Genomic DNA, 20687 nt, shown 5'->3' with positions numbered 1-20687 from the left:
TTGTTTTAAACCTGCTGCCTATTAATTTCATTTGGTGACCCCTAGTTCTTGTATTATGGGAATAAGTAAATAACTTTTCCTTATCCACTTTCTCAACATCACTCATGATTTTATATACCTCTATCATGTCCCCCCTTAGTCTTCTCTTTTCCAAACTGAAGAGTCCTAGCCTCTTTAATCTTTCCTCATATGGGACCTTCTCTAAACCCCTAATCATTTTAGTTGCTCTTTTCTGAACCTTTTCTAGTGCTAGAATATCTTTTTTGAGGTGAGGAGACCACATCTGTACACAGTATTCGAGATGCGGGCGTACCATGGATTTATATAAGGGCAATAATATATTCTCAGTCTTATTCTCTATCCCCTTTTTAATGATTCCTAACATCCTGTTTGCTTTTTTGACCGCCTCTGCACACTGCGTGGACATCTTCAGAGAACTATCCACAATAACTCCAAGATCTTTTTCCTGACTCGTTGTAGCTAAATTAGCCCCCATCATGTTGTATGTATAGTTGGGGTTATTTTTTCCAATGTGCATTACTTTACATTTATCCACATTAAATTTCATTTGCCATTTTGTTGCCCAATCACTTAGTTTTGTGAGATCTTTTTGAAGTTCTTCACAATCTGCTTTGGTCTTAACTATCTTGAGCAGTTTAGTATCATCTGCAAACTTTGCCACCTCACTGTTTACCCCTTTCTCCAGATCATTTATGAATAAATTGAATAGGATTGGTCCTAGGACTGACCCTTGGGGAACACCACTAGTTACCCCTCTCCATTCTGAGAATTTACCATTAATTCCTACCCTTTGTTCCCTGTCCTTTAACCAGTTCTCAATCCATGAAAGGACCTTTCCTTTTATCCCATGACAGCTTAATTTACGTAAGAGCCTTTGGTGAGGACCTTGTCAAAGGCTTTCTGGAAATCTAAGTACACTATGTCCACGGATCCCCCTTGTCCACATGTTTGTTGACCCTTCAAAGAACTCTAATAGATTAGTAAGACACGATTTCCCTTTACAGAAACCATGTTGACTATTGCTCAAGAGTTTATGTTTTTCTATGTGTCTGACAATTTTATTCTTTACTATTGTTTCAACTAATTTGCCCGGTACCGACGTTAGACTTACCGGTCTGTAATTGCCGGGATCACCCCTAGAGCCCTTTTTAAATATTGGCGTTACATTAGCTAACTTCCAGTCATTGGGTACCGAAGCCGATTTAAAGGACAGGTTACAAACCTTAGTTAATAGTTCCGTAACTTCACATTTGAGTTCTTTCAGAACTCTTGGGTGAATGCCATCTGGTCCCGGTGACTTGTTAATGTTGAGTTTATCAATTAATTCCAAAACCTCCTCTACTGACACTTCAATCTGTGACAGTTCCTCAGATTTGTCACCTACAAAAGCCAGCTCAGGTTTGGGAATCTCCCTAACATCCTCAGCCGTGAAGACTGAGGCAAAGAATCCATTTAGTTTCTCCGCAATGACTTTATCATCTTTAAGCGCTCCTTTTGTATTTTCATCGTCAAGGGGCCCCACTGGTTGTTTAGCAGGCTTCCTGCTTCTGATGTACTTAAAAAACATTTTGTTATTACCTTTGGAGTTTTTGGCTAGCCGTTCTTCAAACTCCTCTTTGGCTTTTCTTATTACACTCTTGCACTTAAGTTGGCAGCGTTTGTGCTCCTTTCTATTTGCCTCACTAGGATTTGACTTCCACTTTTTAAAGGAAGTCTTTTTATCTTTCACTGCTTCTTGATTCCTTGCTTCACCTCCTCTTCGTGCACTTTGAAATCATCTGTGCTAAGTGGTGGTAAGTAAGAGACACACTTCTCACTAGCTGCTAATTCTTTCCTCACCACGATTACCTTTGTATTAGGTATAATTCTGGTGTTCTTCCTCTGGGAGCTAATACACAGGTAATCATGGGGAGGAAAGAATTAGCAGCTAGTGAGAAATGAAAAGCATGTGTCTTACTTACCACCAGCTAGCACCTACTGTTTCAGTGCTTGAAGAGGAGTTGAAGCAAAGGCAGATCCATTACTAAGATCAAGGTCTCTAGCAAAATAGGCCCAGCTCCCCGTCAAGCTCAAAGGACTACTGCTATGGTTACTGCCAACTGGACAGCAATGGCAAATGGAGAAAAACTCGAAAGGAAGGTTGGCCAAGGGGTGAGGGCACTAGCATGGGACTCTGGAGCCTGATGTTCACACCCTGCTCTGCCACAGCCATCCTGTGAGACTTTGGGCAAGTTGTTTAGTCTCCCTCTGCCTTGGTTCCCATCTGTACAAAGGGGTAATAGCCCTGCCCTGCCCTGCCCTGCCTCCCAGAGGTGATGTGAGGATAAATACAGTAGAGATTGTGAGGTGCTCAGATGCTCTAGAAATACCTTGGCTAGATAGATATACAGGCCCTCATACAGAAACAAAATCCTGGCCATACAAGCCTGGGATGTCAGGGGAAGGGAGACTGCTTCAGAAAACTTAAGGGGCCCCCTCTAGCTGACTACATAGCAGTTCTGAAGAAAGACTCCACAGCCTGCCATTAGCTAAGGAGTGTGCAGAGGCGGGGGAAAGCAGAGAGTGGGAATATCCTGAAGGGTGAGACAGATACATGTGCTCCTTGGGAGTAAAGCATGAGTGTCATAGCAAGATCCAAGAGAGTCCATAGGCTATTATTTCCTTTGGCAGGAAACAGTGATTAGTAAGCACAATGCTGAGCTAAGTAATGAAGAGCTTAGTTGGGGCTCTCCTAAGGGGAGTTACTGCTCTGAAGGGCTTTGAACAAGAGGAAAAGGTATGTTAGCAACAAGAAGAAGGTCAGGGAATGTGTGGGACCCTTACTGAATGGAGGAGGCAACATAGTGACGGATCATGTGGAAAAAGCTGAAGTACTCAATGCTTTTTTTGCTTCGGTCTTCATAGACAAGGTCAGCTCCCAGACTGCTGCACTGGGCAACCCAGTATGGGGAGGAGGTGAGCAGCCCTCAGTGGTGAAAGAACAGGTTAAGGACTATTTAGAAAAGCTGGATGTGCACAAGTCAATGGGTGCAGAGCTAATGAATCCAAGGGTGCTGAGGGAGTTGGCTGATGTGATTGCAGAACCATTGGCCATTATCTTTGAAAATGCATAGTGCTCGGGGAGGTCCCAGACAATTGGGAAAAGGCAAATATAGTGCCCATATTTTAAAAAGGGATGAAAGAGAGACCGGGGAACTACAGGCAAAATTGTGAAGCAGGTACTCAAGGTATCCATTTTGAAGCACTTGTAGGAGAGGAAGGCAATCAGGAACAGTCAACATGGATTCACCAAGGGCAAGTCATGCCTGACCAACCTGATTGCCTTCTATGATGAGATAACTGGCTCCGTGCATGAGGGGAAAGTGGTGGATGTGATATACCTTGACTTTTGCAAATCTTTTGATACGATCTCCCACAGTATTCTTGCCAGCAAGTTAAAGAAAGTATGGGTTGGATGAATGGACTATAAAGTGGATAGAAAGCTGGCTAGATTGTCAGGCTGAACTGATAGTGATCAATGGCTCAATGTCTAGTTGGCAGCCGGTATCAAGCGAAGTGCCCCAGGGGTCAGTCCCGGGGCCATTTTTGTTCAACATCTTTATTAATGATCTGGACGATGGGATGAATTGCACCCTCAGCAAGTTCACAGATGACACTACGCTGGGGGGAGAGGTAGATACGCTGGAAGGTAGGGTCCAGAGTGACCTAGACAAATTTGAGGATTGGGCCAAAAGAAATCTGATGAGGTTCAACAAGGACAAGTGCAGAGTCCTGCACTTAGGAAGGAAGAATCCCATGCACCGCTACAGACTGGGGACCGACTGGCTAAGCAGAAGTTCTGCAGAAAAGGACCTGGTGATTACAGTGGATGAGAAGCTGGATATGAGTCAGCAGTGCCCTTGTTACCAAGAAGGCCAATGACATATTGAGCTGTATAAGTAGGAGCATTGCCAGCAGATCGAGGGAAGTGATTATTCCCCTCTATTCGACACTGGTGAGGACACACCTGGAGTACTGTGGCCAGTTTTGGTCCCCCCACTACAGAGGGGATGTGGATAAGTTGGAGAGAGGCCAGCGGAGGGCAACAAAAAAGATTAGGGTACTGGGACACATGACTTACGAGGACAGACTGAGGGAACTGGGGTTATTTGGTCTGCAGAAGAGAAGAGTGAGGGGGGATTTGATAGCAGCCTTCAGGGGTTCCAAAGAGGATGGAGCTAGGCTGTTCTCAGTGGTGGCAGATGACAGAACAAGAAACAATGGTCTCAAGTTGCAGTGGGGGAGATCTAGGTTGGATATTAGGAAAAACCATTTCACTAGGAGGGTGGTGAAGCACTGGAATGGGTTACCTAGAGAGGTGGTGTAATCTCCATTCTTAGAGGTTTTTAAGGCCCGGCTTGACAAAGCCCTGGCTGGATGATTTAGTTGGTGTTGGTCCTGCTTTGAGCAGGGGGTTGGACTAGATGATCTCCTGAGGTCTTATACAACCCTAATATTCTGCGATTCTGTGATTCTATGAAAAGAGATGCTGTACCCAATCAGGCTCCAGCCATCTGTGTTGGGCTAAAGCAGGGGTTGGCAACCTTTCAGAAGTGATGTGCCGAGTTTTCATTTATTCACTGTAATTTAAGGTTTCACATGCCAGTAATACATTTTAACGTTTTTAGAAGGTCTCTTTCTCTAAGTCTATAATATATAACTAAACTATTGTTGTATGTAAAGTAAATAAGGTTTTAAAAATGTTTAAGAAGCTTCATTTAAAATTAAATTAAAATGCAGAGCCCCTTGGACTGGTGGCCAGGATCCGGGAAGTGTGAGAGCCACTGAAAATCAGCTCACGTGCCGCCTTTGGCACGCGTGCCATAGGTTGCCTACCGCTGGGCTAAAGGGAAACAAGAGTGGCAGACTCTGATTGGTGTGGGGGCACAGACAGCTGAGGGCCAGCACAGAATTAGGAAGCGATGCTGCGTTCCCAGCACCAGTGCTAAATGTATAGAGATTGGTTTTGCTTTCATGTCTAAGGTCTGGTCTACTAGGAAATTATGTCTATATAATTCCGCCGCTCAGATATGAAAAATCTACCTCCTTGAGCAACACAGTTAAACCGAACTAACTCCCAGTGTATACAGTACTTCATCGATGGGAGAATTCTTCTATCAATCTAGCTACCTCCTCTTGGGGAGATGGAGTACCTATGCCGATGGGAGAACCGCACCTGTTGGCATGGGTTGTGTCTTCACTGAAGCGCTTTAAATGTAGAGAAGCTCTAAGATTCTTGCACATTCTTTGTCTGGTGTAGGAGGGGGCAAACCTAGGCCCAGATTCTTATCACAGTAGCACTGTGGAATCTGGACTAACTCCATTAATTGAAGCCTGCAACAGTGTAATTAAAATCTGGCCCTAGAGTCTTAGAAGGGCTCGGAGCCCGGAAAGGGCAAGTAGCGTTTTCTCTCTTCACAGGAAAGGCTTCCAGACTGTACTGCTTCTTTGTCTTGGCACAACCACTGCCTCAGGAATGGAGCCCCGGAGGTGAAAGGCCATGTTTATTCTTGGTGACAGGACTCTGAATTACAGCCTGTTCCAGTTATTTGAATGCCATGCATGTCAAGGTTTTTCCCCCACTCTGAACTTTAGGGTTTAGATGTGGGGACCTACATGGACACTTCTAAGCTTAATTACCAGCTTAGATCCGGTAACACTGCCACCAGCCAGAATTCCAGTGTCTGGCACACTCACTGTCCCCCCAAAACTTTCCCCTCCCTGGATAGCCTTGAGGCTTTTCCACCAAGTCCCTGGTGATACCGATCCAACCCCTTGGATCTTAACACAAGGAGAAATTAACTATTCCCCCCTCCTTTCCCTCACCAACTCCTGGTGAGTCCAGACCCAATTCCCTGGGATCTTAAAACAAGAAAGAAAAAAATCAATCAGGTTCTTAAAAAGAAAACTTTTAATTAAAGAAAAAGAAAGGTAAAAATCATCTCTGTAAAATCAGGATGGAAAATACTTTACAGGGTACTTAGATTTATATAGCCCAGAGAAAACCTCTTTAGCCTTAGGTTCAAAGTTACAGCAAACAGAGGTAAAATCCTCTCAGCAAAAAAGGAACATTTACAGGTTGAGAAAACAAACATAAGACTAACACACCTTGCCTGTGCTACTTACAAGTTTGAAACATGAGAGACTGATTCAGAAAGATTTGGAGAGCCTGGATTGATGTCTGGTCCCTCTCAGTCCCGAGAACGAACAACCCCCAAAACAAAGAGCACAAACAAAAGACTTCCCTCCACCAAGATTTGAAAGTATCTTGTCCCCTTATTGGTCCTCTGGTCAGGTGTCAGCCAGGTTTACTGAACTTCTTAACCCTTTACAGGTAAAAGAAACATTAACCCTTAACTATCTGTTTATGACACATGGTTTAATTGGTTGCCTACTGGCAAGTCCTCTGGCAAGCTCTCATTAGTGACATGCTTAGAAAGTGACAAAGAGTCCTGTGGCACCTTATAGACTAACAGACATATTGGAGCATGAGCTTTTGTGGGTGAATACCCACTTTGTCGCTTTTAACAGATCCAGACTAACACGGCTACCCCTCTGATGCTTAGAAAGGCCATTGTTCTGGCTGGCCACTCTCCCACGAGTACCAGAAAGACTGAGTGTCATTGAACAGGGGACAGTGTGTCCCATGGGTATAGAAACTGCTTATGAAGCTTTCACGGTTCATGGCAACTGCACCTGTATTTCCCCTCAGTGGTCAGCAAGGGCACCCACCCTCAGGTTTCTGACTCCCCAGGCCACTGCCCTTCTTGGATGGAGACATGCATCTCTCTGACTTCTTACTACAGTATTTCCAGGCTGCACAGTTCCCTGATTATACTGCACAGTTCCCTGATTATACTGTGAAATCCTCAGCTAGACAGCTAGACAGCTGCCAAAATTGGCTTCTTTTGGCTTCTCCTCAGAGGTGGTACACAGTGTCATTGCCATAGGTATATGTTACCATCCAGCTCTTTCTAAGCAAGCACACTTTATTCTTAAGAGCAGCAAAGAATCCTGTGGCACCTTATAGACTAACAGACGTTTTAGAGCATGAGCTTTCGTGGGTGAATACCCACTTCGTCGGATGCAAGTTTATTCTTAAGGTAAGTGTTACAGAGAAAACATTAAAAACAATAAAACTCAAACTCCAACATGGGCTCTGGCCGGTGAGCAGTCCTACAACCCCACACAGGGGGTTCCTGTAGTTTCAAGTTCATAACACCCTTTTGCCCAGAACAAGAATCCTCACGACTCTGTGAGTCATTCATTTAGCCAGTGTGAGCCTTTGAGGAGACTGTGAACAGGTAATCAGCCAGACAATGTTTTTATGCTCAAGGTCAAGCTTAGAAAGTTGGGTGGGTTAATTGCATTCCCCTCAAATCAAGTATTTCCTAGGAAATTCATGTCACATGTATTGTCCCCAAAAGTGCTTTGAAGTTCTTAATACTTCCTAGAAATGTCATTAATGACATCGCCTAGAGAAGTTACATACAATTCCATAGTATCACATAAACAATTGCATTTTTAATATAATGGACCCCCAAAAACACTTAGTTCCATAAGGTTTGTCCAGGATATTGTCATATCAAGGTTACAGGGCACTGCAGAGGGGATGCTAGGGCCCAGGGCATTAGAAGCTGCTTATGAAGCCCAATTGAAATCCAGGTCATTGCTATATCATAGCTCTTTGGCTGCCTGTGCAAGTTGAGGATCTCAGTGCAATTCTCAGGGGGCAGGCACCCAATATCACAAACCCACCAGAAAAGCCAAAGTGGTCTCTTCCTGGCAGCCTCAGCACACAGGCTAAGGACTGAAGGGGTTGTGGGAATATCCCTGCAATTCAGAGCAGAGGCATGTTGGCCAAAGGGCAGCCTGGAGAACACATGTACAGCTGCTGCCTGCTCTGTGTATAAAGAGGGGACTTTGCTCCCAAGTGCTGTCACTCTGGTGCCTTTCATCCCCTCTGAAATGCACTGATGTCTCCTTTTTGAGAGGCTAGTACATGCTTATTCATTCTGACAATTCATCAAGCTACAAGGCATGAATTTCATGATACTTACATGACAGCTGTTAGCTGCCTAGTTACATACTAATTAACTACCAAGACAGCGATACAGTATGCACCATGTAAATAAGCTAAATACAGGAAGGTAGCTTGGTAAGGAAGCGGTGTTAGAGCAGACCTTGCATACAGGATTGTGTATTTACAACCTTATAGGGTCTCTTCTACTCTCCTGTTAGGAGAGCTGAATGCCTGTGAATGTTAATCAGAGACATCTGTGTGATGGTCCCTGTGTAGGACCCTAAGAAGGGATATGAAATGGCTTACTCAGCTGGAACTGTGTGGAAGGTATTTGGGGGCGATGAGGGGCAGGGTGGAAGATGTGGGTTTGACATGCTGACAGTGAAAAGAGCTAGAGTAATCTTGGCTAAAGAAGGAGCAGTGGAAAGGCTGCGAAAACACAACATTTCCAGATGTCTCAATTCTCCCAGATCTGTCCTCCATCCCCACCCATACAGCAGCATTTATCCACTGCCTGTGCTGCTCACATATACATTTGGTAACAGTTGTGAGACACAGAGAGAAATGCACGAAGGGTGCTGTGAATGAGCCACAAATTTGTCATAGAATGACATAGGCGTCAATAGCTTGAATGCGACTTTCCATTGTTCCCAATAGATCGCTCTTGTTGGCAGCCTCATCAGGGAAGCAAAGGACTGAATGGACATAGCAACTGGGATCCTCTCTCTATGGGTGCCCCCTCTGGTCAGGAGGCCCACTGCTGGGCAATGGCATGTGAGAAAGTTGTGCTGCCGCTTCCAGTGCAGTACCGACCGAGGCAGGGAGCTACAAGATGCATCGGGCAAACAGTTGGAGGATGCCGGAGGAAGTAGCAGATGAGTAGAGAACAGCAAATGTAGCACTGAGCTTCAGGAAAGGAAAAAAGCATGATCCCGGCAGTTAACATTTCATAAATTTTATCCCTAGTAAAATAATTAACCCATAATAAATATGACTGGTCAGAAAAAATTACTTTTCAGCCAAAAATCAAAAACCCAACCATTTCAGCTGCAAATGAGAAAACTGATTCAGAAATGCCATTGTGGGGCCTTGTGAGAGTTGTGGTTTGGGTGCCTCATGACCACATTCTCCCCTTTGGGCTATGCTGCAGGGCTGGATTACATCTCCCATGGTGCACCACATTGCTGAGTGCGTTACAGGAAACATGGTCTGGTTGGATAACTGGACCCATACAGGAAAATAAGTGTTGGCATCTGAACTACAATTCCTAAGAAGCACTGCAGCAGAATTTCCTAATTGAATTTCTTCAGTTTTGTGGGGGAGCAGGGTGGTGGTAGTTTTTGTTTTTTTTTTATGAAAAGTTGAAATTTTCTGCAGCAAGCAGATGCACATAACAAAAAAATTCATTTTGTTAAAAAAATCTGTTGAAAAACAGTTTTGAGGGAAAATATTAGATATTCAGGATAATAAGAAAAAAGCCATTCAGTTTCTGGGAGGGGAACGGTCCCATGAGCAATATGAAGGCAGGTTTTGTATAGGGTGGAGCAAGTTTGGCTTCTCTTTTTTTGACAGACAAATTAGTGGCTGAAGATAGAACCAGACTGTCCCAGTGGAGTCCCAGACACAATCTCAGCCCCAGGGGGAGCACATTTCTAGCTCTGCATTTTCTAATGGCTGCAAAGTTGAGTACTAGATGGTCAGGACATTTCTCACCCTCTCTGCTAATAAGGAACAGAACCGCTGGGTCTCCCAGCCCCTAATGCTGTTTGGTGAAATTCCCATCCCCACCCCAGTTAGATGGCTACAAAATCCTCTGAGAACAGAGATCTGGGCCTTGTGGGAGCCAAGTGCTGGTGCCAGCCATAGCCCCTTCCCCGTGTGCTGTATCTCTCTGTGCCGGTTGGCTTAGTGATTATTGTCAGAGTCTAGCGGGAATTTGAAAAATATCAGCTGTGTTCAGACCCCTTTTTCTGGGCTTCCACAGACTCCACCCAACAGTATATCATTGACAGTGCACTCAGCCAATGAAACACCAGTCAAAAACCAGACATCATAGGAACAAACTCTTGTGGGCCAATCCCTTCCTTGGGATCGGACACTTTCCCTGTAGTCTCTGCCATGCCAGGTGATTGTGTCCACTGTAATGTGGCTCATGGCAACATGGCTATAACAGACTGGGTTTATGTAAAAGGAGTAAGCCATGTTCTCCCACAACCCCTGACACTGTCCTTTCACTAGTGTACGTGGGCCCTGGCTGGAGCGCTTATCCAGCCCCATTAACTTTTTCACTGGTCTCCCACCAGGGCCCTCATGGAACACCCCAGCTGTCCCAGCCTTGGAGACCCCTATCCATTACTGTGTGTCTGCCACCCCAGTAGCTGTGGCTTGGGTGAAGAGGGGATAGAGACAGGCAGATCAGTGTCACCACAAACTATCTCCCACAGGCTTTGATGCCCAGCCTGGGAGCTTCTGCCACAAGCCAGGACTGCAGCATGCAACACTCCTCCCCTCTTGTCATTCCCATTCATCTTCTGGTAATGAATCAAGCACCCTGAAAGGCCAGGAATTAAGCACACTGGAGGCTAATGCTTTTGGCTTCCTGGATCCTCCAGCGCCACAAGGAGAGAGGCATTCTGTGCAGCCCCTGCCCATGGCTGCCCGGCGTTCCCCTCAGAGAGCCTGTCATGTGGCCTGACCTGGGCTGGGGGTTACTTGCTACAGTTAATCAGTGCAATTTGCAGAAACATTTTTAGTTATAGTTGGCAACAGACCTCTGGAGTGGGGCCCTCCAGCTCTCCTCTCAGGAGAGACAAAGGAGCAGAGCAGTAGATTCACAGTGTCCAAGGATAGTAGGAAATTAGGTGATTTTTAAAAGGACTGATTGGGTGAGTTTAGGGTTTGTGCCTTACAAGAGTAATTGCTAATGTCAGAAGAAGGTTGCAGAAAGGCTGCTCCAAACACAGCTCTGTCACTAGCACTCAACCCTGACGTACAGGACACTTTCCACTTCTGCTCTCCTCACCCAGCTCTGCCAATAAAGACACCATCCCTCTAACCTCCAGCACCCCCTGCTTGTCCAGTCTTAGGCTCCTCACACACATAGCTCTGTGGATGCCCCTCGCTTCTGCCCCTCTTCTGATTCTGCTATCCCAGGCCTGATCTCCTCACCCCCACACAGCTCTGCCAATGCCTCTCAATTCTGACTTCCCTGCTCTCCCAGCCCCCTGTTCCCTCACAGCTCTGCCAGTGCCCCTCGAACTCAGCCCACTGTCCCCACTCAGCTGGATTTACTGTCAGTTTGGGGCTACAGACCAAGAGTCCATGAGGGAGTAAAGGAGAAGACTTGCCCCAATAATATTCACTTGTGTTCTAAATCAGGAATAGAACCTGGACTCAGATTTTCCATTGTTTGCACTAGAGTCATCTATAGCATGCATTGAAAGAACCTGGCCTCCACTCTCCAGAAGTGATGAGCTACTCACTAGCCAGGATGGCACAGAGCCCGCTGGGAGTAGAGTACTCCATTACAATGGGCATGTCAGGATCTCCAGCTAGCGGTAGTGGATGTTTAACAGAGACACAGTGAGAACAGCATGTACTGAATTGTAAACTAGAAAAACGGCGCAATAATCTTGACAACTGGATAAGTACTTGGACTGGTATCAGACAAAAAGAGGCATCAAGATTCCAGTGGTACCCGTTATATGTGCTCCCCATCCAGTGCAGCATTGTATTGCACACTTATAGAATCATAGAAGATTAGGGTTGGAAGAGACCTCAGGAGGTCATTTAGTCCAACCCCCTGCTCAAAGCAGGGCCAACCCCAACGAAATCATCCCAGCCAGGGCTTTGTCAAGCCGGGCCTTAAAAGCCTCTAAGGATGGAGATTCCACTACCTCCCTAGGTAACCCATTCCAGTTCTTCACCACCCTACTAGTGAAAAAGTTTTTCCTAATATCCAACCATCTTCATTAATGATCTGGATGATAGGATGGATTGTACCCTCAGCAAGTTCGCGGATAACACTAAGCTGAGGGGAGAGGTAAATATGCTGGAGGGTAAGGATAGAGTCCAACCCTGAGATTCTATGATTCTATGCTGAACAAAACCAACCCCAGGACTGACTCCGCTTGATACCGGCTGCCAGTTAGACATCCTGAGTTAGGCCCCCAAATTCATGAAATTGGCCAAAGAAATAAAAGATTTGGGGTTCTTTTTATTTGCCTTTTGAGTTTGAGTTATTAGGCTGTACCTGGGTCACCCAACATACAAGGTACAAAGTTTTTAAGCTGGTCTGTTCAACCATGAACTGACTTATTAATTACACAAAAGCTGAGATTCCATTGTATTTACATGACCACAGGAGCTGAGGCTTTAAGAAAAACACCAAATATCAGGAGATGTATGCAGTGTAGTTGTAGTCATGTTGGTCCCAGGATATTTGAGGGACAAGGTGGATGAGATAATCTATTTTATTGGACCCACTTATGTTGGTGGAGAGGCAAGTAACAAATTTTCATTACATTTGTCATCTAAATTTTTACCAAAAGCTCATACTGAAATGGTTTGCAACTTGGCAACATTTTCATTTTGTTTTGTTTACTGAAAACCTGACACAGGATAAAATGGAAATATCCTATAGTAATTTCAAGAATGCTTTTGATAAAAAAAATTTAAAATTCACAACAGTTTTTATTTAAAAAATGAATCTGTTTTGAACCCTGCAGAAAGAACTCCAAAAGTTTGGGAAATAAGGTCATTTTTTTGTCTATTTTTCAAGTAGTTCTAAATAAAGATGAGGAAGATGTGGCTTTCATGTCCTGTGAAAAATGTCAAGATATAGCACATTTTTTCCGATCTCAAATTGTGATAAAAACTCAAAATCTCAATTTTTTTAATGAACTGAAAATACAAAAGAAATTTCAGTTCATGTCAATAAAAAGGAGCTGTTTTGATCATTTCAAAACATTTTGTTTCAATTTTGACCATCAAAATTTTTTTTTCTATAAGTAGCTAAAATTTCTAAACAAAAAATTGTTTTGAACTGGAAAACCAGAATTTTTCAATTTGAAAATGCCAAAACAACACTGTCAAAACTTTTTTTTAATTTTTTTGAGTTGAAACATTTGTTGGAACTAACTTTCCTGCAGACAAATCAGCATTTTCTGACGGGAAAACGACTGCATTGCAACATTCCCCACCAGCTCTAGTTCTAAATCATTCCTTGTAATCAGGTTCTTCCTCCCACTAAATGTCACCCAGCCCCTTGAATTGGCCCTTTGAAAGCAATGGGACTGTGCCCAGCATACAATGCTACTCAGACTAAGTAAGGTTATCAGTCAGCGTCTGGCCCTCTGTGTACATTCTTCTATCAACTCTGGTGCATATCTTTATTGTTGATATCAGTAATTTTTACCAGTAGAAGGGAGAGATGGCAAATGTTATGTAACTTTGGGGCTAATGTGAGTGGCATCCCTGGAAGGCAAGTATCAGAGGGGTAGCCATGTTAGTCTGGATCTGTAAAAAGCGACAAAGAGTCCTGTGGCACTTTATAGACTATAGACATCTGTTAGTCTATAAGATGCCACAGGATTCTTTATCCCTAGAAGGGAAGATCATGGCAGAGGTACTGTATGCTGCTCATTTCCCACACTCCTCTAGCTATAACATGACAAGAAATTTGGGCCTAAACTGGAATACCAAACTTGAACCAAACCAACCACTGGTCCAAGCCTGGATCCCAGATTTGTGATGTCTTGTGCTTCAAGGGGTTTGAAATCTGGACCCAAAACTGGGCCTGAAGTTTGCAGCCTGGCCCATCTCTAGCCACGAGAACTGGTTGTTGTGGGGACGGGTGTGATGTCACAACAGGAGGCTGAGCTCAGGTGAGGAATGAGCAGAAGCAGGAGATGGTGGTGAGAATCCTGAGGGAGGCCAGGAACGTGAGGTATCAGCTTTCCTAAAGGTGCAGGTAGCCTTAACCAGGGGGTTCCCCAGCTGTCGGAGGTGGGGGTGGAAAGAGAAGCCTTTCTCATGTGGGTGGGGGCAGGAGAGAAAGCCTCAGGGAATCACAACCCTGGGTGTGGAGGGAGGGAGCAAAGCAGCTCAGAGGACATTTCAGAAATCTCAGTGTACGGCTGTGCTGTATCTGCTGGGCTCTCCCTCTCCTTGTGCTGGGCACAGGTAGCTCCCCATAACTGTACAAAGACTTGTGCATTTCCTCTCCTTCATCCCATGCCCTGATTTTGAGGGAGGAGTTTCAGACTAGTAGTAGGGCAGAGGATCACTGTGAGTCAGGGTTCCCTCCAGGGTGCCACCTAGAACTGGGGTACCACTGAACCCCCTCACCCACCAGCCTGAGCTCCCTCTCACACTGTACTGCTGTGACAAGCTGCAAAACCCTCCAGCCTGCACTTTCACCAGCATATATACAGTCAGGGACACACCCAGCTGCAGTTATATGCAGGCTCACTGACCAGCCCCTGCATAGGAAGACTACAACCAAGGCAACTCCCAGCTATGCAAACATTCACCCCTCTGGAGTATAAACCCACAATTATACCATCTTGCACTGCACAGGGAACTGTACAGCATAAGCTCATAAAGTTTGCTCCCTCCCTCAACGTGGAGAGGAATATGCAACAGCCTTTGCCCATTGAGCTGTGATTCCCATACACTTCACTCCAACTCACTGGTTTAGATAAAGCAAAAACAAGTTTATTAACTCCAAACGATAGATTTTAGATGATTATAAATGATTGCAAACAGATCAAAGCAGCTTAAACAAATTCTCACCCTGAGTGATAAACAGTCTGGGAGATTCTTAAGGCACAAGCTGCCTTTGCTTTGCAGCTTGGGTTTCCTAGATTTTCATACACAGGCTAGAAATCCCTTTAGCCTGGGACCATCACTTCCCCCAGTTCAGTCTGTGTTCCTCTGGTGTTTCCAGGTGTGGTGTTGTAGGGAGAGTGAGGTACCATCATGATGTCATTTCCCCCTTTGATACCTTCTTCCTACTTGCTGGAAAGCTCTTTTGCTATGACCTGGGTCAAACAGTTCCCACTGAATAGTGCTATTTCTGAGAGGTTCTAGCTGGTCCCCAGCTAGAACCTCCCCACTGGACCACCCTTCCTGCATCACAGAGTAAGAGATTGATGGAGAACACAGACCTCCTGGGGGAGCTGGCGCATCCCATACCCTGGCCCAGAGGGAGGCTGATTATGACATATTCCCAGTGAGGATGTGTCAAGGCAGTTGTGAGTATTCAGCAGACAGTGGGTAACAGGGAGCAAGCCTGGGAAAAGGAAGGGAGCAGATAGGCCAAAGGCGATGTGATGGGGACAAATGTAAGACCAAAGCTGGACACGGAAGTATGCCCTTTATTTTAAAGAGACTGAGCCACCAGATGTTTTGTCCAGTGGAGGTTGGTCTGTGGGCACTTAACACAGTCCTTTCTGCCATACCACTAATCCTCCTTTGACCAGCCCCTCTCAGAGACATCTTCCAAGCCTCGTCATCTGTCCCATGATCCTTCTGAGGAGAAGTGAGAGCGTTGTCTCCATCCTGAAGGCATCATACACCAGCTTCCAGCTCACTGACCAAGCAGAGTAGACAAGAAACAGGAAGCATTTCCCCTTCTTTGCATTAAGAACTCAATGTGCCATGGCACGTGAGCTCCTCATGGTCCATACTGCTCACAGCTGAGATGCATTGGCAAATGGCATGCAGGGGAAACTAGTTGCTATTCTGTGAATAAACAACTTCCCTCTCTGAAGCTGTTGCTCCAGCAGCTCCTCTGCTGACATGCATTTGGGCTGGCAGCTGTCTGTGAAGAGATGTGGATCTTCTCTATGGGAAGTGTGAGCCACCCCAGGGGAAACCCACCATTCCTGATTAGTTTCACTGAGCGATCCAAAGCAGCTGCTGGAGATGCAGTGGCCTCGATTCCCAGCTGTGCTCAATATGCAGTGGGAGTGCAGTTCTCAGCTCCCTAGTCCAGAGGCCAGGTCTACGCTGGCTCAGTCCCTGGTGTGGTTTAGAGAGCTCAGAATCTGGTTCACTGCATCTCCAGAAGCTACCTTGGCTTTACTGCATGTATCCTCACAACACCCCTGTGAGGTAGGGCAATGCCATTAACCCCACTGCTCAGAGGGGAACTGGATTTCAGGCCCACTTTTCCTCCCACTGGAAATTTTGACTAGTGAGATGGTGACCGACAGCTTCCTTAAAACAAAATGGCCTTTATTTAGCAGTCGGAAAAAAGCATTAGGGTTTTTGAAACAAAAAGCCAGTGCACATCTGTTTTAGCTAAGGTCCTGCCATCACAGCAGGGTGATCTTAGCAGGCATTGCTTCCTTGACATGCCCCATCTCACTCCAGTTCCTGTGCATGAGTGTATCCTTTTAAGCCATGCTGGGTTTTTTGTTCTCCATGAGGCATCTCTAAGTGTAGGCAGGCTTTGGCCGTCCCTCCCATCAAATCAGTTCCGCAGGCTACCTGGGGGATTCTAGAGACAGCAGAGCTAATAATTCTGTCATTGTCCCTTAACTACCATTAAACATAAGGTGCTAGATGTCTATCTTGAGCCATCTCCTCCTTCCTACCTGGGCCATCCCAGACAATCCCCTATTAGGAAGCTCTCAGTCACAAACATTTATACAGAAATCACCAAGGGCTGCAGCAGGCTGAGATACATGCCCATATTTGTCAGTCATGAACAGTGGTGTCATGGTACTAGGAACTAGGATGAGATCCACCAAACTGAGATCATTTTTTATCCTGGAACTGGGATTGGAGATGTAATATATCCAGAGTTTTGTAAATCAGTTGATACTGTATCCCACAAAATCCTACCATGAAAATTAGTTGGACTTCTCCTGGTATGAATGTTGTCCAAAAGAAAACTGAATGGAGAGTAGAGTAGAGACTGTGTGTAGAGAGTAATAAATAGCACTATTAGGACCATAAAGTCAGTCTTACTTAATATCCTGGGGCCAGATTCTGAGCTGGCATAAGTCCACATAGCACTATTGAAGTCATTGGAATTGTGCCAGGATGTGACTATGCCCATGGCTCTGCTCTCAGTTTGCCAGTGACTATGCCCATGGCTCTGCTCTTTTTCTTCTCCTGACACATGTCACTTAATGAGCATGCTGGATCTTGCATGCAAATGCATCTCACTGCAGACAGAGCATGTCTCACTGGAAAATTGTGAAAAGTTATTTCTCTGCCTTCCCACCTCCCCTCCTGCCTGCCTCAGAGAAGACATATGAATACCAAGAAGGTTGTTTTTGAGGTTGGATGTCAGGTTTAGAATTTTAATGATATCCTGTATCCCATTGCCTTTTATTCAGGCAGTAAAGAAACAGCTCTAAATGACCCATTTTTCTCAGCATAATGATAATCATTACTAAGAGGAAAAGAAGTGCACTGAAGACAAGGATGAATGCAGGAGAAGATGAAATGTCGAGGTTGAATCTAACTAGCAAAATGCTACATGGAGAAATAAGCCTTTTGTACTTAGAAAGAATGTAAACGTGTCTTTAAACATTTGTGTAAATTTGTAACAAATAAGGCAGTACAGCTTAAAATTGGAAGCAGGAGAACGCAGCCATAAATATTTGATCTCCCTGACAATGAGCTCTGGTACAGCTAATTTTCACACTATGTTACACTCTCCAGGGCAAGGGGACTCTGACGCTCTCTGGTGTTGCATGGGGTTGTAGTCTTGGGATTATTGTATGCTGTGGCTGTTCCAGGGTGACTTTCCCAATGATCCCTGCTGCTTCTCAGGTTGGCCTGAGACTAGGACCATCACATCGGTCAGACAGGTAGGAATCAGATCTCCATTGTGCCACATCCACTGGTTTGGGAAATGCATCCAGGTTTGCCATTAGGCAGTGCCCACTTACCTTAGTGTGTGTTTCATTCCAGTCCACCATGCACCTTTCTACAATTGCTCAGTCATACTGTGACTAGATGCGCAGAGTGGGCAGTGGGGATGCCTCTCACTGAATCAATACAGCAGCTACAGTCTATGCGTCTGTATCTGTGAAGAGGGTAAGTGCTTCAAAGCAGGGTCCTGTCTCTTTACTGGCACTGTCAGAAAGCTAGCGCACTTGGAATACTGTAAAATAAAATAGTCATTTTGGCTTTCTAGGAAGCACCATTTCTGGTACTTCCAGGAGCAGTAACATTCCAGTTGGCAGCTCCTGTGTGGTCTGAGTGAGCTCAGAACACACAAGTTCTGTGCCTCATCCTCCAGTCTTGACCTGAGTTCATAGTTTCATAGATGTTAAGGCCACAAGGGACCATTAGATGATCTAGATAGACCTCCTGTATATCACAGGCTAAAGAATTTCCCCTAGGCACTCCTGTATTGAGCCCAATAATCTGTGTTTGACTAACACATCTTGCAAAAAGGCAGCCAGTCTGGATCTGAAGATTGCAAAAGATGGAGAATCCATCACTTCCCTGCAGTTGATAACAACAGTTTATTGCCTAGGGTGCATTCACTCCAGAGCCAGCCCTCTTTGACCATGATTCTATTGCAGTGATTGGTGCTCCATACATGTGGTGGATCAGTCATTCCGAGAAGAACACCTTCAAAGCACTGGAACTGCTAGACATTTTGTCACTGAACCATTTTTAAACATTTGAAAACTTTTTATGTTTGTCAAAACATTCTGTTTTCAATGAAAAACTTTTTTCTTTTGGTGCACATTTTTAGTTCAAACATGATCACATGAATTTAAAAAAAAAATCAAAATTTTTTTAACCAGCTTTAGAAAACATACACTTGACTCCAGTGTTCCAAAGACCTAAGAGCTAAAACACACAGCAGATATGAATGGCACCAGGTCACTTCACATTACAAACTCACCTGTTGAAATAATCCACAGGGGCGCCACTCCTCAGGAGATCAAAAACATTTAGGCTGCTTTGGTTTCATGATCCACGGAGCCCTGAGACATGTGGTGATGGCACAAGAATCCACTGACCCTGTTGTACAGCAGACAATTGCTAGCAAGACTGACTTGCTGTGGGTGTCCGTTAGTCCCCATGCAGTATTATTCCATTTGATAACACAATGTACATTCTGTACACTGATGGTTCCTGATTTGATTAACATAGTGCCTGACACCTTCTCTGCTAGTCTGGAAATAATACTCTGGAAGTGGGTGAGTGATTTAGGCTCAGGGGATTGTCAGGCATTTTCCAATTGCCCATTTGGAGCCTGCTTTAGAGAATTTATGCAGTTGTAAGTGCCACCCACCTCCCTTGGTGTCTTCTCGGAACTAACAAGGGAGGAAATGTGAGGCCAGCAGCACACCCTTTGAGGAATTCCCTGCTGGTCTGGGAGTCAGCCCCTCCCTTTGTCTAGGACTGGAAGGAGGAGTTGTTTCCTGATCTCTCAGTGGCAGAGACAACATCAGAGGCTGGAGGGCAAATTTACATTAAATACACTTCCATGCACTTTTGGGGAATAGAGTTAACAGGTGGCTGCCATTGTCCCTGCAATAAGCCTTTGGAGCTACAATCCTGTTAGTTACTCTAAGCTAAGCAGAGGCAGACCTGGTGAGGGTAGAATCATAGAATACTAGGATTGGAAAAGACCTCGGGAGGTCATCTAGTCCAATCCCCTGCTCAAAGCAGGACCAACCCCCAACTAAATCATCTCAGCCAGGGCTTTGTGAAGCTGGTCCTTCAAAACCTCTAAGGATGGAGATTCCACCACCTCCCTAGGTAACCCATTCCAGTGCTTCACCACCCTCCTAGTGAAATAGTGTTTCCTAATATCCAACCTAGACCTCCCCCACTGCAACTTGAGACCATTGCTTCTTGTTCTGTCATCTATCACCAATGAGAACAGCCTAGCTCCATCCTCTTTGGAACCCCCTTCAGGTAGTTGAAGGCTGCTATCAAAATGAAGTCCCCCAAAGAACAACGACATGCTCCCCTAACTAGCTGGAGATACTGTTAATGGCATCCTCTGCGGGGTCTTGGGTCCCAGGCAGTCCTTGGACCACAGCCACCATCTGGTAGCTTGCTGATGCCAGTAGGGAGTGTCAGTGGGTGGACCTCAGCTCACCAGAGGTACCGCCCATGAAGCTTCTGATGGGAGAAGATATCTGGTCTCTCCAACTGGCTCAGACTCACTATTTAAGGCAGAAGAAGGCACAGGAAGTTGTCTGAGCAATTAGGTGAATTCCTGGCTGGAATCTTGGATCTTGCCTTCTTGCCTGACTCCTGATACCTGTCTTGTTCCTGATTCCTGCCCTCCCGCTTTGTTCCAGATCCCTGCTTCTATGCTCCACTGCTGGCAACTGACTCCGGCTCTGACCCTTGGTTTGATTCCTGACAGTTTCTGGCTCTAACCCTTGGCTCTGGTTCCTGACTCCTGCTCTGAGAGTTAAGCATGACCACTACTGCTCTGACTGCCTGCATCCTGGTCCGTGACACATCCTTTCTTTTGATCTAGCACTGAACATGTTCCCAGACAAGATGTTAAGGATGATGTAGTGATGGCTTTGCACGAGGCATAAAATCCACACCCTTGCCATTTCTGGTCATCTAAATCACCTGGCACATTTTTCCCCTAAGA

The 20687-nt window shown here is 45.3% G+C and overlaps 1 protein-coding gene across 9 annotated transcripts in view; it reads left to right on the top strand.

Moving 5' to 3' along the window:
- The window catches only part of TMEM121 (transmembrane protein 121), a 187650-nt gene that overhangs the window by 105211 nt on the left and 61752 nt on the right, over nt 1-20687 (top strand). For 2 of the 9 annotated variants that reach the window (XR_005583338.1, XM_039483252.1), the window contains exon 1: nt 13973-14030. The exons of 1 other annotated variant lie outside the window; for it this stretch is intronic. The gene's annotated coding sequence lies outside the window, so the exon portion shown is untranslated. Of the gene's footprint in view, nt 1-13958; nt 14055-15238; nt 15430-17436; nt 17711-20379; nt 20593-20687 lie in introns of those variants that run through there. 6 more of the 9 variants (XR_005583336.1, XR_005583335.1, XR_005583333.1 and 3 more) reach the window with 6 other exon arrangements.

This window comes from Mauremys reevesii, linkage group 8 (assembly GCF_016161935.1).
Source record: "Mauremys reevesii isolate NIE-2019 linkage group 8, ASM1616193v1, whole genome shotgun sequence".
Classification (NCBI taxonomy): domain Eukaryota; kingdom Metazoa; phylum Chordata; order Testudines; family Geoemydidae; genus Mauremys; species Mauremys reevesii.
The sequence above is the reverse complement of the archived record's forward strand: the minus strand, read 5'-3'. Positions and strand labels throughout refer to the sequence as shown.